Below are 13,703 nucleotides of genomic sequence, written 5' to 3' on the forward strand. Positions count from 1 at the left end.
TAAAGGTAGATTCAAGACATTTTCAGACATAGAAGATATGAAAAGATCTATTGGGTCAAATGATTTTCAACCAGGGCTCTAAGGCATTCAGTTGGGAAACGATAGTCACTTTAGCAAATGGTGATGGAACACAAAGGTAGACCCCTACCTCACACCATGCACAAAAATTAACCCAAAATGGGCAAACAACTTAAATATAAGACCTACTCCATAACACTTCTAGAAGAAAGCAGTGGCAATTCTCCACGGCCTTAAATTTGACAAAGGATTCTTAGACATGACACTAAAAACCAAAACAACAAAAGAAAACTAGATAAGTTGGACTTCTTCAAAATTAAAAAATATTGTGGATCAAAGAACATTAACCACAAAACAAAAAGCAATCTATAAAATGGGAAAGAACATTTACAAGTGGTATATCTGATAAAGGCCTACCATCTATAACATATAAAGAACTTTTACAACTAAACAACAAAAAGGCAAACAACCCAATTTTAAAAATAGGCATAGGGTTTGAATAGACAGTTCTCCAAAGAAGATATACAAATACCTAACAAGTACATGGAACAACGTTCAACATCATCAGTCACGAAGGAAATACAAATCAAAATCAAAATGAAATACTACTTCACACCCACTATGATGCCTATAACTTAAGAAAATGGAGAATAACAAGTATTAGTGAGAATACAGAGAAGTTAGAGCTCTTGTTCATCGCTGGTAGGAATGTAAGATGGTTCAGCTGCTATGACAAATAGGTTGGCAGTTCCTCAAAATGTTAAATAGAATTACCATATGATTCAACAATTCCACTCCTAGGTACATACCTCAAATAACTGACAGCAGGTATTCAAACAAACGCTCATGCACGAATATTCAGAGCAATCGCCAAAAGGTGGAAACAACCCAGATGTTTGTCAATGGATAAATGAATCAACAGATTGTGGTGTATACACACAATAGAATATTATTAAGTCACAAAAAGGAATGAAGTACCCATCCATGCTACAATATGGCCGACTCGGGAAAACATTATGCTAAGTGGTTGCTGGTTGCTAAGGCTGGGGTAGGGGAAACTGCTCAGTGGGGACAGGACTTGCTTTTGGGGTTGGAAATATTTTACACTTAGGTAGAGGGGATGGTTGCACAGCATTAGGAATGCCTTAAGTGACAATGAATTTTTCACTTTAAGATGTTTACTTGTGTTACATGAATTTTACCTCATTTAAAAAAAATTCATGTATCTTTTCTAAGGATGATGCCACTGGAGGATTTCCTCCAATAAAAGAAGTAATAAATTTAAAAAAAATGAGGGAGATGTGAGATCCAGGAATCAGGGGGTCGAATCAAGGAGGCTAAAGGATCTGTTAGATGACAAGACATGGAGATCACATGACAAGTGTGCAGCAGGCCTGACGTGCACCCAGTCCAGGTGGGAGTTCGATAGAAGGTCCCAAGGAGAGGTCCCTAAGAGCAGAAAATCACTAGATCTCCTAACTTTTGTATGCAAAAAAGATTTATAAAACTGGTAGAGAAAAGGGGAGCCTGGGTGGCTCAGTCAGTTGAGAGTCCAACTTCAGCTCAGGTCATGACATGATCTCATGGTTCATGGGTTCCAGCCCCACGTCAGGCTCTATCCTGACAGCTCAGAGCCCGGACCCTGCTTCAGATTCTGTGTCTCCCTCTCTCACTGCCCTTCTCCCACTCACGCTCTGTATCTCTCTCTCAAAATAAATATTAAAAACACTTAAAAATTTTTTAAAAAAACTGGTAGAGAATTTGGGGTGGGAATTAGTGAGAATACATGAAAAGCTTACAAAAAAATTACAAATTCTAGCGAGAAATGTAAAAGTATACTGTATGACTCAGTTATAAATAGCATTTTCCTAGTCATTGAAGATTTGAACATTGAATATTTATATAGCCAAAATTACAATATAATTATCTAATTATATTGGGAGCATATGGGAAAGGACGTGTGTGTGTGTGTGTGTGTGTGGTGTGATGTTGACAGGTGAGTTAAAGGGAGTTCAATCCTAATGTTGCAAACTCAAAAGGTAATGATCATAGCTGAAAAAATATCTAGAAGTACCAGGATTAGAATGTTATTTAGAGAGTGGAAGGTAAATGCCTATAGAATCCATTTAAGGAGTTCCAAGCAGTTGCCTTTGGGATGAGGGAAAAGCAAAGAACTTCTCAGAACTTTCTGGCACATATAAAAGTTGAGTTTTTAATAACTAAATTAAAAGAAAAATTTTAATGCAAAAATAGGTTGGGTGGGTGCACACTGCATCATGACCCCATTGTGGGACTTGGGTTAGGGACAGAATGAGATCAGGGACCGAGGACCCCTGAGGGGACTAGAGAGGATTTCATCTTTTGCTTTTTTAAAAAATAATGCTCGAAAGACGAAACGTTCACAATGATTAATTCCAGGTTGTAGGAAAGTTGGTAAATTGCTTTGGGATTTGTTCAATCTGTACTTTTCAGTATAGCTAACATTTCTTCAATTAACATATTTTCATGAACTCTGTAATTAGTTACATAATTGAGGATGGAGAGCTACCTGCAAGGCAGTTTACACGCAACTGCTGAGCTACTAGTTTAAAATGAAGGGTCTTTTAAAAAATGTCCGCAGAATTCATAGATATCTGGCATCCTGATCAAGGGATGTATAACAATGGCCCCACTGGGCTCTGTCTTAGTTCTCTGGACCGTATCTGGGGGGCTGCAGTCTCTTCTAAGGTGGTGCATATGCAGGGGATGTTGATGAGGGACACGGGACACGGGCATCCCTGGGTGATGCTTGCAGACATCTCTGGAAGACCGTCATCTACAAGAGGGGCTGAGGCATGACTGGCCCAGCACAAGCGGTCCTTATTACTGAACACATTTTTTGATCACTTCTATGAGGATGCTGTGATCGCATTTAAATTTCTACTTACCTAAATGCAATTTTTTATACTTGTTTTCTCCTTTTGCGGGAAACATAAATTACAAAGAAAACCAGGAATCTGTTCAAAAGAGCAATTTCCAAGGTATCACACTGATAGAATTTGGATTCGGTCTTCTGCATTTATCTGCATTATAATTACTGATCGCTGATAACGGCAACCTAATGCTTGACCAGCAGTATAGAGTATTGCTTTCAGTTTTTTAGTGTGGTTCCGAAATCACAAAAACATGCAATGTTTTTGGTCTTGTTGCTTATTTCACAGATCTTTGGAAGCCATTTTTTCTTAATTTAAAAAGGGCTTAGTAAGGAGCAGTAAAAGTATGAACTTAGTACAATGGATAACACACTTTTTCTTATAAAGATATCCATCTGCTTATACACACATACACATGTACATTATATGGATTAAATTACTAGAGGAAATAAAATTTTTAGAAGTTGGAATGTTTTCTGATTAGTAAGCATATCAGCTAGCTTTAGACTATTAATTTTACTTACTATGTTAGCTGATTGAAGCCTAAGCTTCAGAATAGTGGAGGATAAATGTTAAACTGATCGCAGTAAAAGGGTTTCTCCTTTATTCCCTCTTCTGGAAATAAGGGGAGAGAGATGTAAAGAGAAAATACAAAGTCCCCCTGCCCCAGTGCATCGACATGAAGTAACCAGCTCACAGTTCTGAATACCCGCTAGAAAAAGATCATCTCACTCGAACTTCTACATAACATGAAGCAGGCAGAGCATACAAGTATCCGTATTTAACTAAGGGTGTATAAATCCGCTTCCCTGGGATCGACATGCCCTGTGGTAAGCTCTTCTTGCCTCTTCAATCAGACTCAATAAACGAAAACTGTTTTTGCGTAACTTTCTAGGAATACGTCCATCACACAAGACAAGGTAAATCTGTGGAAGAAAGCTTCCCAATCACACTGGGCATGTTAAGGAGGCAGAACTGGCTTTTCTGGCGTTTGAATTTCTCTGGCCAAAAAATACAGGTGCGGACTGCCAGCCCCTGTGTTCCTAACCTAGCCTCCCGGTCTCTGCCTTCGTCAAAAGGGTGTTTGAAACAGGGGCAGGCGGGGTGCGGTGGTCCTCCGACACGCCTGCGCGCACGTTTCTTTTTTTTTATTCTTTCTTTTTTTTTTACTTTATAATGCATAGTTTAGTTCTAAATAAGCATGCAACAAAGAAAGCAGTTATGGAGGAATTGGCTACTTTCTAATGAAAATATAGGCAAAAACAAACAAACAACAACAACAACAAAAACCACCCCAAACTACAAAATCCCAGAGATCAGGCCTTATACCAGGAGCCAGACCTGTCCTTTCTCCTGTTTTTAATTAATTAATTTATTTTTCACGCTCTCTTCAATCCCACGAGCTCCTCTCTATCCTTTTTTTTTTTTTACAAATAGTTTATACCCGCAGGCTTCGGTGCCTGGAGCATCAAGACTCCGCATCCACGCACGTGCAAGGAGATTCCACTCCTCCTCTTCCACACCGGTTGTGCACACACCCACGCCGGGTGGTCGGATGCTGGGCAGCTCTTGGACTGAGCTGGGGGAGGCCCCCGCTGAGGGCCTGGCAGGCGATGCACAGACCCCACCCCCGTCCCCGGCCGCGGGACGGAGGGCTCCTACCTTCGCTTCCCGCCGCCGCGCGCCCCGGCCGGCTTCCCCGGGCCCCCTTATCCCAAGCACCGGTCGTGCACGGCAACGGCCCCAGCGCGGGGGCTGCAGCCTCCGACGGGATGCAACCCAGCTGCCGGCAGAGTCGCTGAGGATGAAACCTGCGACAGGTTTGGCGACCCGGAGGCGCGACGCTCAGCCTCGGCTGCAGAAACCGGCGGGGTCTGCTGCCCCCTGCCGGCCCCGGCGCGCGCGCGCTTTGCTCAGAAGCGTTCCAGAAAGCGGAGCACAGCCCGGGCACGTCCGGAGGGAAGGCCGCGTGCGCGCTTCTGCGGGCCGGGGTTAAGTGTCCCCGCGTCGGAGCCGTTGCCCCAGGCGCTGGGATCGCCCATCGAGGGGTGTTTTCAGGGCTGCGCCTCTGGAAACTCCAAGCTCTGCATGAAGCCAGCTTTCCACACATTGAGCACTTAACATAATCTACTTTACCTCCTCCGAAGCCCCAAACCTCTGCAAAATCGGGCTTACGAAGAAGTTTCCTTGGAAGAAAATGCTGGCTGTGCCGATTCCTCGCCCGGTAGTTGTTGGCCGCATCGAACTGATGCCCTTAAACGCATTGTTGGCTCTGAACAGTCCATCAGGAAGGAGATTTAAAAAAGAAGGTTCAAACTGAACGGATTTCTACTTGCGCACCGAGGCGCCCTCTGCAGGTTTGGGGACATAAAAGAGAAATAAAATGAGCGGTGTGTGTCTTCCAGGACTTGCACTCCGCTTGCTGATGTTCATCCTACAAGCAGAAAGCAAACCGAACTCTGCACAGCCAAGAGGCAAACTCGGTACAAGAAACTAACATGTGAAGACCTGAGTAGATAGTCCGGGGACAGTGGCCCCGGAGTAAGTCGGTCTAGGCAGCACCTTTTAGGAAGTGGACCCGGATTTGGAATCTGCTTTGTCTACCTGTCCGGGGCTTTGCCTCATTGCTGCAAATGCAGCAGGTGCTCTATAAATGCTTATTTATGATTGATGCAATGGTTGATGACTTCGGTGATACTGAGAAGCTGGAGGCTTTCTGCAGCAGTGAGGCCAAAAGGTCTGGCTGGGGCATTCAGTGCCCTGTCAGCCAATCCCTGCCCCATCCAGCCTCACTAGCTGTGTGACACTGGACCAGTTATGAACCTCTCCTCATTCCTTGGCCAGCAAAATGCAAATGATAATAACAATACCTCCTTCTTAGAGTCGGGATGAGGAGTCAATGAAATAACGTATGTAAAGTGCTTAGGGCGGAGCCTAGTACCAAGCCAGTGCTCAGTCTTAAGTGTTACCATTATCCTTTCTGTTACCACGGCTGCTCCTTCTTCCCCAAAGTTGCAATGCACTAGTTAAAAGCAGTCACTCGAAACCCAGATATTTGGGTGGGAACCTGGCTCTGCCGATATCCACTGGCGTAATGCTGGGCAAGTGAGTTTCAATTTCCTGAGCTATAAAGTGGCAATGATTATAATTGCAAAGAATATGGTGATTATTTCATGATGTGGAGTTTTACTGTACTTAATTCATAGAGTTGATTGTGCCCAGTGCAGAGTGGACAAGCCTGCAGTAAGTGGTAGCCAGTAGTAAAACAATTTTTTTTGTTTCATTTTTGTCTAATTATTTTTAAAGGGGGAAGGGGCAGAGACAGGAAGATAGAGAGTCTCAAGTAGACTCCAAGCTGTCAGCACAGAGCCCAATGCGGGGATCCATCCCACAAACCCATGAGATCATGACCTGAGCCAAAAATCAAGTGTCAGATGCTTAACTGACTGAATCACCCAGGTGCCCCAAAATAAATTTTTTTGAAAGGCTATGTTTAGACTAATGACCAATGCTTAATTGTCCTCTGAGGGAATATTAATGTCTTTGTTCTCATTTCACTTTTCCATCCATTTGCTAAGCAGAACGTTAACTCTGAGCAAATTGCCGGTGTCTGAACTCTGTGATACGAAGGTCCGTAACTGTGTCCAGCACTTTGTCTGAGCCCGAAGGGCCTTGAGGACTTTTGCTGATTGATGACCGGTGATTATGGCCTGGGTGGGTGGAAAGCCTGGTCAGAGAAACCAAACACAGTAAACTTTTAGCTCTTGCAATTATTCGGATGTGGTGCTTGGTGTTGAGAAGTTGGTCACATAAAACTGAGGAGTATTTGCAATGATCTGGCACTCCTTGGTGACAGGGAAGGATTGTGGAATGAACAGGGCTAGAGACCCATGGCGGGAAGCCTGCAGTCAGATATTGGGGGGCCATCCCTTGTGTGTACACTCTTTCGGGGCAATATCCAAACACGTTACTGAATTGGAACGCCAACTTAGCAGATTCCTTTTACTCTCTGGCCGCCCGCAGAGACTCAGGAAGCCAGGCTGGAATGATTCAGAAAAGGGTATTTAAAAGTCCAGGGAACGACCTTCTGTTTCCATGCTCTGGGACTAAGCACCAGAGAAACTGTTCATTTATGAAGGTCAAATGATCCTAAAAAGGAAGAGCCTTACCTCCTTTTCTGCACATGTGACAACGTGTTCTTGTTTAAGGAACCTGGAGCTCCCCGAGTTTGTGGTGTACCTGACCTGAAGTCACAGCCTTTAGGCTAAAATGTACAGTATTTACCAAGCACCCCTCCCAATCATCTGACCCGAATCTAAATTTCTACTGTTATTGTCCCTCCCCCCCCCGCCCCCCCGCTCCTGGACTAACCACAGCTTTCTGTTTAGATGCCTTCAACAGCCAAGCAGGTAAAGCGAATCCTGATGAGAGCCAAATACAATCTTTATTTTATTTTTTATGTTCACTTATTTTATTTATTAAAATTTTTTTAGCATATATCCATTTTTGAGAGACAGAGAGAGACGGAGCATGAGCAGGGGAGGGGCAGAGAGAGAGAGGGAGACACAGAATCTGAAGCAGACTCCAGGCTCTGAGCTGTCAGCACAGAGCCTGACATGGGGCTCGGGCCCACGAGCTGTGAGATCATGGCCTGAGTCAAAGTGGGACATTTAACTGACTGAGCCACCAGACCTACTAATGTTCACTTATTTTTGAGAGAGAGAGAGCGAGAGAGAGTGTGCATAAGCAGGGGAGGGGCAGAGAGGGGAACAGAGGATCTGAAGTGGGCTATTCGCTTAGAGACCAATGCAAGGCTCAAACCCACGAACCATAAGATCATGACCTGAGCTGAAGTCAGATGCTTAACCCACTGAGCCACCCAGGCGCCCCACCGAGTACAACTTTTAAAAGCATAGTCACTAGCACACAAAGTCATTGTCACTCCTGCCAGCCACACAGAACCACATCCACTGTCACTCTTTCCTCTGAACTGTCTCTACTCCTCCAGACTCAGTCAGAGGAGCTCAAACCTGGCAGATGTTTCCAGAAGGGACAAAGGTGCCGGGGGGCCAAATAGCTGGCCTGCCCACTGGGCTAGGGCACCCATGAAGCTGTGATCAGAACAGGCTATGGTTCATCCTCCTAAGAGGCCAGAGGGGTCGCAGGCTCCAGAGTCCAGACCACCTCTCTGGGCAGCCAGTCCTGGGGCCCCTCTCAGCCTCCATGAGGAGGCCCACGGACTGGCTCAAAACGTCCCTACCTCCTCTCATCTCCTGTCAGATGAGTGTCTGACTCCTGATTTTGGTTCAGGTCATGACCTCACGGTTTGTGAGTTCGAGCCCCACGTCAGGCTCTGCGCTGACACTGTAGAGCCTGCTTGGGATTCTCTCTCTCCTTTCTCTGCCCCTCCCTCGCTCATGCTCACTCTCCCTCTCAAAATAAATAAATACTAAAAATTTTTTTTTCTTAAAAAAAAACAAAACAGGTCAACAGGCTTTCCTAGATTTGACTATCACCCTGAAAATGTATCTTTTAGTATTAATAATAAGCTATGCGGGCTGAAAATTTTACAATCTATCAATAATAAAATGTAAGGGAAGGAATGAATTATGTTTCTATTCTCTCATGGATTCTGACGTTACAAAACCATTGTTATATGAGGATTCAATAAAAATTTAGCCAAAAATCTTAGGGAAAGAGCATTATGGAGATGGCTCACGAATTTAACAAAACTGTGCTATTTTCCTAGTTTTCTTATATATTTAGTGACAGCAGTGGACAGGGTAAACTTTCGTGGAGGGCCAGACCCTTGAGATCAGTACCGTTGACACACCCAGCTTTACAGCCCTCGCTTCCTTTGGCTTCTCTAAACCTCCGGTCAGTTCTCCTCTCCAGCTAACTGGTCCCGTGACCTGGAGAGATGGCTCTTTCTCTGCAACCTCCCGTGGGCCCTCTTTCTTCCGTCAGGGCATTCTCACCCCCCTCTCATTCCGATGCCATGCTCCCGCCGCAACCCCAGATTCTGCATCTCCAGCCCACACCTCTTTCCTGGACTCTAGGGCCAGGCAGTGAATATTTTATGCACCTGCTGGACCATTCCGCTCCACGGTGCCGTGCAAATGTACAGAGGCCAACAGTCAAGTTAGTGGGCGTGGCTGTTACCAGTGTAACAGGATTGATGAACACAGGAGGCTGCCCCATGGACTGTAGTTTGACAACACCTGCTCTTGACCTAAATATCCAGTTACTTCTGGAAACTTCCCCGTGGACTTTCACAAGTTCCCAAAAACTCCAAACAGACTCCTTTTATTCCCTCGGGCTCTGTGTTCCTTCTTGATGAACTATGTCCGCCGGACGCCCAGGACAGAAGGGCGGGCACGAGCCTTGATTTCACCCCCAGAGTCGATCCGTCACAAAACCCTATCAATGTTGCTTTCTAATCATCTCCCTAAGGCAGTGCCCTTTCTCTTTCTCCTCTGCCTTCTGTGAGGCCCCCTGCCCTCCCCTCCCGCCCCCCTTCTTCGTACCACCCTCAGCCACCCCGCAGCAGAGGCAGGGTGCCACTCTCCCAACCTAAGCCCCTTCAGTGGTCCCTGCTGTCTGTCGGTTAAAGGACCCCTTGCTGCAGGGTAAGGGCCCAGCAGGACTGGAACCCCCAGTCAGCCACCTTCTCCGCTCCGCCTACACGACTTGCAGGGGCCTGCATCTCTGGCCTCCAGGACTTTGCACATCTATTCCTTCTCCCCGCTTCTCATCCCTCCTGCTTGCCTTCTAGGGCTCCCCTCGATGTCACCGCCTCTGGGGAGTGCTCACCCCTCAAGACTCTGCCTGCTGCATGTAACCTGGGCCTCAGCGGGGCTCAGCGCTTGCCACACTTTACAGCCCAGCTTACGGATCCACAGCGGCCCTGTGTGCATTAGGTGGAAAACTCCCCGGGAGCAGGACTCGGCTCTTACCCACTCGGCTACCCAGCTCCCAGCACAGCGCTGAACGCTGCAGACCCTGAAAAGGCCCAGAAGGACTGCGCACAGCACCGAGCCCGGCTTCCCTCAGGGGCCTTCCCACACCGCGGCTGGACTGCAGAGTTGGTGTGGCTGAGTGGGAGGTGAGGGAGGCGTCATCATGTGGGGCCCGCTCTGTGCGCAGAGATGGTGCCTGTCCCTTGAACGTCTCCAGCCTCTGGATTCCAAACTCATGTGTTGGGGCTCCTGCTGCCCGGTAACTCAATGGGACCTTAATAATCGTCTGGCCTTCGAGGAGGGGGTAGTGGATGCGGGGGAGGGGGCCTCTCCCATTCCGCTCACACTTTCCCTGCGCTCACAGAAATCAGCCAAAGGCTGAGTCCTGCTTGCTGATTTAATACTTGGGTAGTTCTTTTAAATATCATGGAAGCATTGACCTCATCCTGGGTCCTCTTAAATATATACATATATGTCCAAATATACATACATATCTCCAAATGTATACACACATACCCAAAAATATGCATACATGTATCTAAATATATACTCATACTCAAAAATATATATACATGTATCCAAATATATATACACACATATCCAAATACATATACACATATAGCCAAATATACATATACACATCCAAATATGTACACATATAGTCAAATATACACAAATATATACACATATATACATATATAGACGTATATTTTTACTTTTTAGTTTTAAATAATGATACTGCTTTCGATTCTGGGTCTCCCTCTCTCTCTCTGCTCCTCCCCCCATTCATTCTCTGTCTCTCAAAAATAAAGTTAAAATTAAAAAAAAAGGGGGGGGCACCTGGGTGGCTCAGTCGGTTAAGCGTCAGACTTCGGCTTAGGTCATGATCTCACAGTTCGTGGGCTCAAGCCCCGCGTCAGGCTCTGTGCTGACAACTCAGACCCTGGTGCCTGCTTTCGATTCTGTGTCTTCCTTTCTCTCTGCTCCTCCCCCATTCATGCTTGGTCTCTCAAAAATAAAGTTAAAATTTAAAAAATTAATTATAAACATACAACAAGCTACAAAAATAACACTGAGAGGTTTGGTATCCTCATTACCCAGTACCCAGCTCCTCCAAGGGTAAAAACTTATGTAACTAAAGTTCATTACCGATACTGGGAAACTGCTATTGGTACAACATAGAGAACTAGTCCACAGATGTAGCTCAGACCTCACCAGTTTTTACATATATTTATTTTTCTTGAAAGATTTTTATGTCTCTACGTGTTTTGTCTCTCCCTAGTACTATGAAGAAAGATTTTTGTCATAATTAGCTTAGAGAATAATGACTTTTAAAGATGGAAAGAATGATTTGGTTTCTCTCTCTGTTTGATCTGTAGTGACTCTGGATCTCAGAACAGAAAGGCTGTTTGCCTGGATCTCGTGGGAGTCTTCGTGCTGAGTCAGTGTAAGCTGGTCAACAATCTGAGAGTTTCTTTCTCCTCTGCTAATATTTTTCTCCAGCAGATAACAAATCTAAGCAAGAGGTATCCCAATGAAGACTAAGTTTGTTTTTCAAAAATGATTAAACATCTTGATTTCTGCAAACCCAACTCAATTAAGACAATGTCACCTCGCTGAACACTGAATTAGTCAGTCAGATCTTACTTAGAAAGTGCTTGTGGACTGGTTACATTTTAACCCCTGAGCTAACTGAGAGCCCTGCTATCTCTTTACCGGAGCTGATAAGTATCTCATTCCATAGTCCCAGAGACTAAGGAACAAAGGCTAACAGATTTGAAAGAAAGGTCGGATAAAGAAATTAAAGTCGCCTTCAGATTAATGAGGACATGTTTCCTAGGTGATATGTCCTAATAAACTAACACAGCAAAAGCAGTCTGCAAATTGACATCAAGGGCAACGAAAACCTTGCTTTAGGACCTTTGCAACAAGGAAGATATATTTTGTTTGAACCCTCAATAGATTAATCGATCTATGCTAGTTTCATTTTGAAACACGTGGTCTGATTGGGGATACTCAGAAAATGGTCACGGTAAGTAACTGAGGTCTTAGAATGACAGTTCCCAGGGGGCAGAACAGGTGCAAACATTAGGCCAGCAGCACAAGGTCCATGCAAGGTGAAAACATGTCCATGTGAAGTTGTGACCTGGCCACAGCTTCCATTTCAGACGGGTACAGGTGACCCCAAACGGGAAACTGCCTCACTCTCCCTGCGAGGTTGACCTGGCCTCGTGTTCAAAACCTACCTCTAAAGTACGTGCAAGGAATTTGTCATTGTAATGCCTGGAGGGAAGGTACTAATTCCTCCCCTCCTGAGGGGTCCTGAATGGATCTCGGTGGCAGGCCCCATCCTGGGCCGAGCTAAGGAAATTAGATTCATCTTCTGTCTTACTTTGATGTCTTTTTGTTGGCTGCAAGTATGGCAGAAGTCTTTGCAAATCTTAGATGCAGAAGTTTCCTGGAGTTCCTTTAGGTAGAGGCTGCGATTTGTACCTTTCATATAATCTTAAAGGAACCCAACACACAGTAAGTGGTCAGTAAATTCTTAATGAACTGGGGGCGCCTGGGTGGCTCAGTCAGTTAAACATACAACTCTTGGTTTCACTCAGGTCATGATCTCACGATTCGTGGCTTCAAGCCCCGCATCAGGTTCTGTGCTGACAGTGCAGAGCCTACTTGTGACTTTTCTCCTTCTCTCTCTGCCCCTCCCCTGTTCACACACACTCTCTCTCAAAATAATTAAATAAAAAGAAACAACTTTAAAAAATACTTAATGAGGGGTGCCTGGGTGGCTCAGTGGATTAAGCATCCGACTTCAGCTCAGGTCATGATCTCGCGGTCTGTGGGTTCAAGCCCCGCATCGAGCTCTGTGCTGACTGCTCAGAACCTGGAGCTTACTTCAGATCCGGTGTCTCCCTCTCTCTCTGCCCCCTCACTGCTCATGCTCTGTCTCTCTCTGTCTCTCAAAAATAAATAAACATTAAAAATTTTTCTAAAAATACTTAATGAATTGAACTCAGTAAAAATGCACATCTCAGAATGTATTCAACCTGCTAACCGTATAGAGAGATGATCTCTCTCTTTTTTTATCTCTTTCATCAGTTTTTGCCATTCTTTCGAGTTGAAAATGACTGATTTTGAACTAATTGTCTGCAGCTTTGAGCAAAAGGCCTGACCCACATCCTTCCAAGAGCGCTGGTGTGAGACTCCTGTGAACTCTCTAGAATAGCCCATTGCTTTATGCCTACCCTGTGCCGTGGAGCTAAATCATGGAGGGCCGTACCATAACGGAAGTCTCTAGGCCCCCACTCTGGTACACACCTGAGCAATGCATTCCTCTTTGCTCTTCCGTTTACACACTACACTATCTAATGGCACATTTAAAAAACTCTGCTTCAGGGGCGCCTGGGTGGCTTAGTCGGTTAAGCGTCCGACTTTCGCTTAGGTCATGATCTCGTGGTTTGTGGGTTTGAGCCCCGCGTCGGGCTCTGTGCTGACTGCCAGCTCAGAGCCTGGAGCCTGTTTCAGTCTGTGACTCCCTCTCTCTCTGACCCTCCCCTGCTCACGCTGTCTCTCTCTCTCTCTCCTAGAAATAAATAAAACATTAAAAAAATAAAAAAACAAAAAACAAAAAACTCTGCTTCATGTTTACCTGTGCTCTCCTGATGCTGATACATGATTAAGGTAGTGAAGAATGTATATGCAGAAGACCACGGGAGGGCAACCTGATTTACAAAATAAAATGTGTAGAATCAAATCATTCTAGAAGCTTCCAGGAAGAAATGGGGCAAAAGGTATACCACCACCACCCAAA

The sequence above is a fragment of the Hyaena hyaena genome, unplaced genomic scaffold, assembly GCF_003009895.1.
Source record: "Hyaena hyaena isolate Hyena2069 unplaced genomic scaffold, ASM300989v1 scaffold_1153, whole genome shotgun sequence".
Taxonomy (NCBI): Eukaryota; Metazoa; Chordata; class Mammalia; order Carnivora; family Hyaenidae; genus Hyaena; species Hyaena hyaena.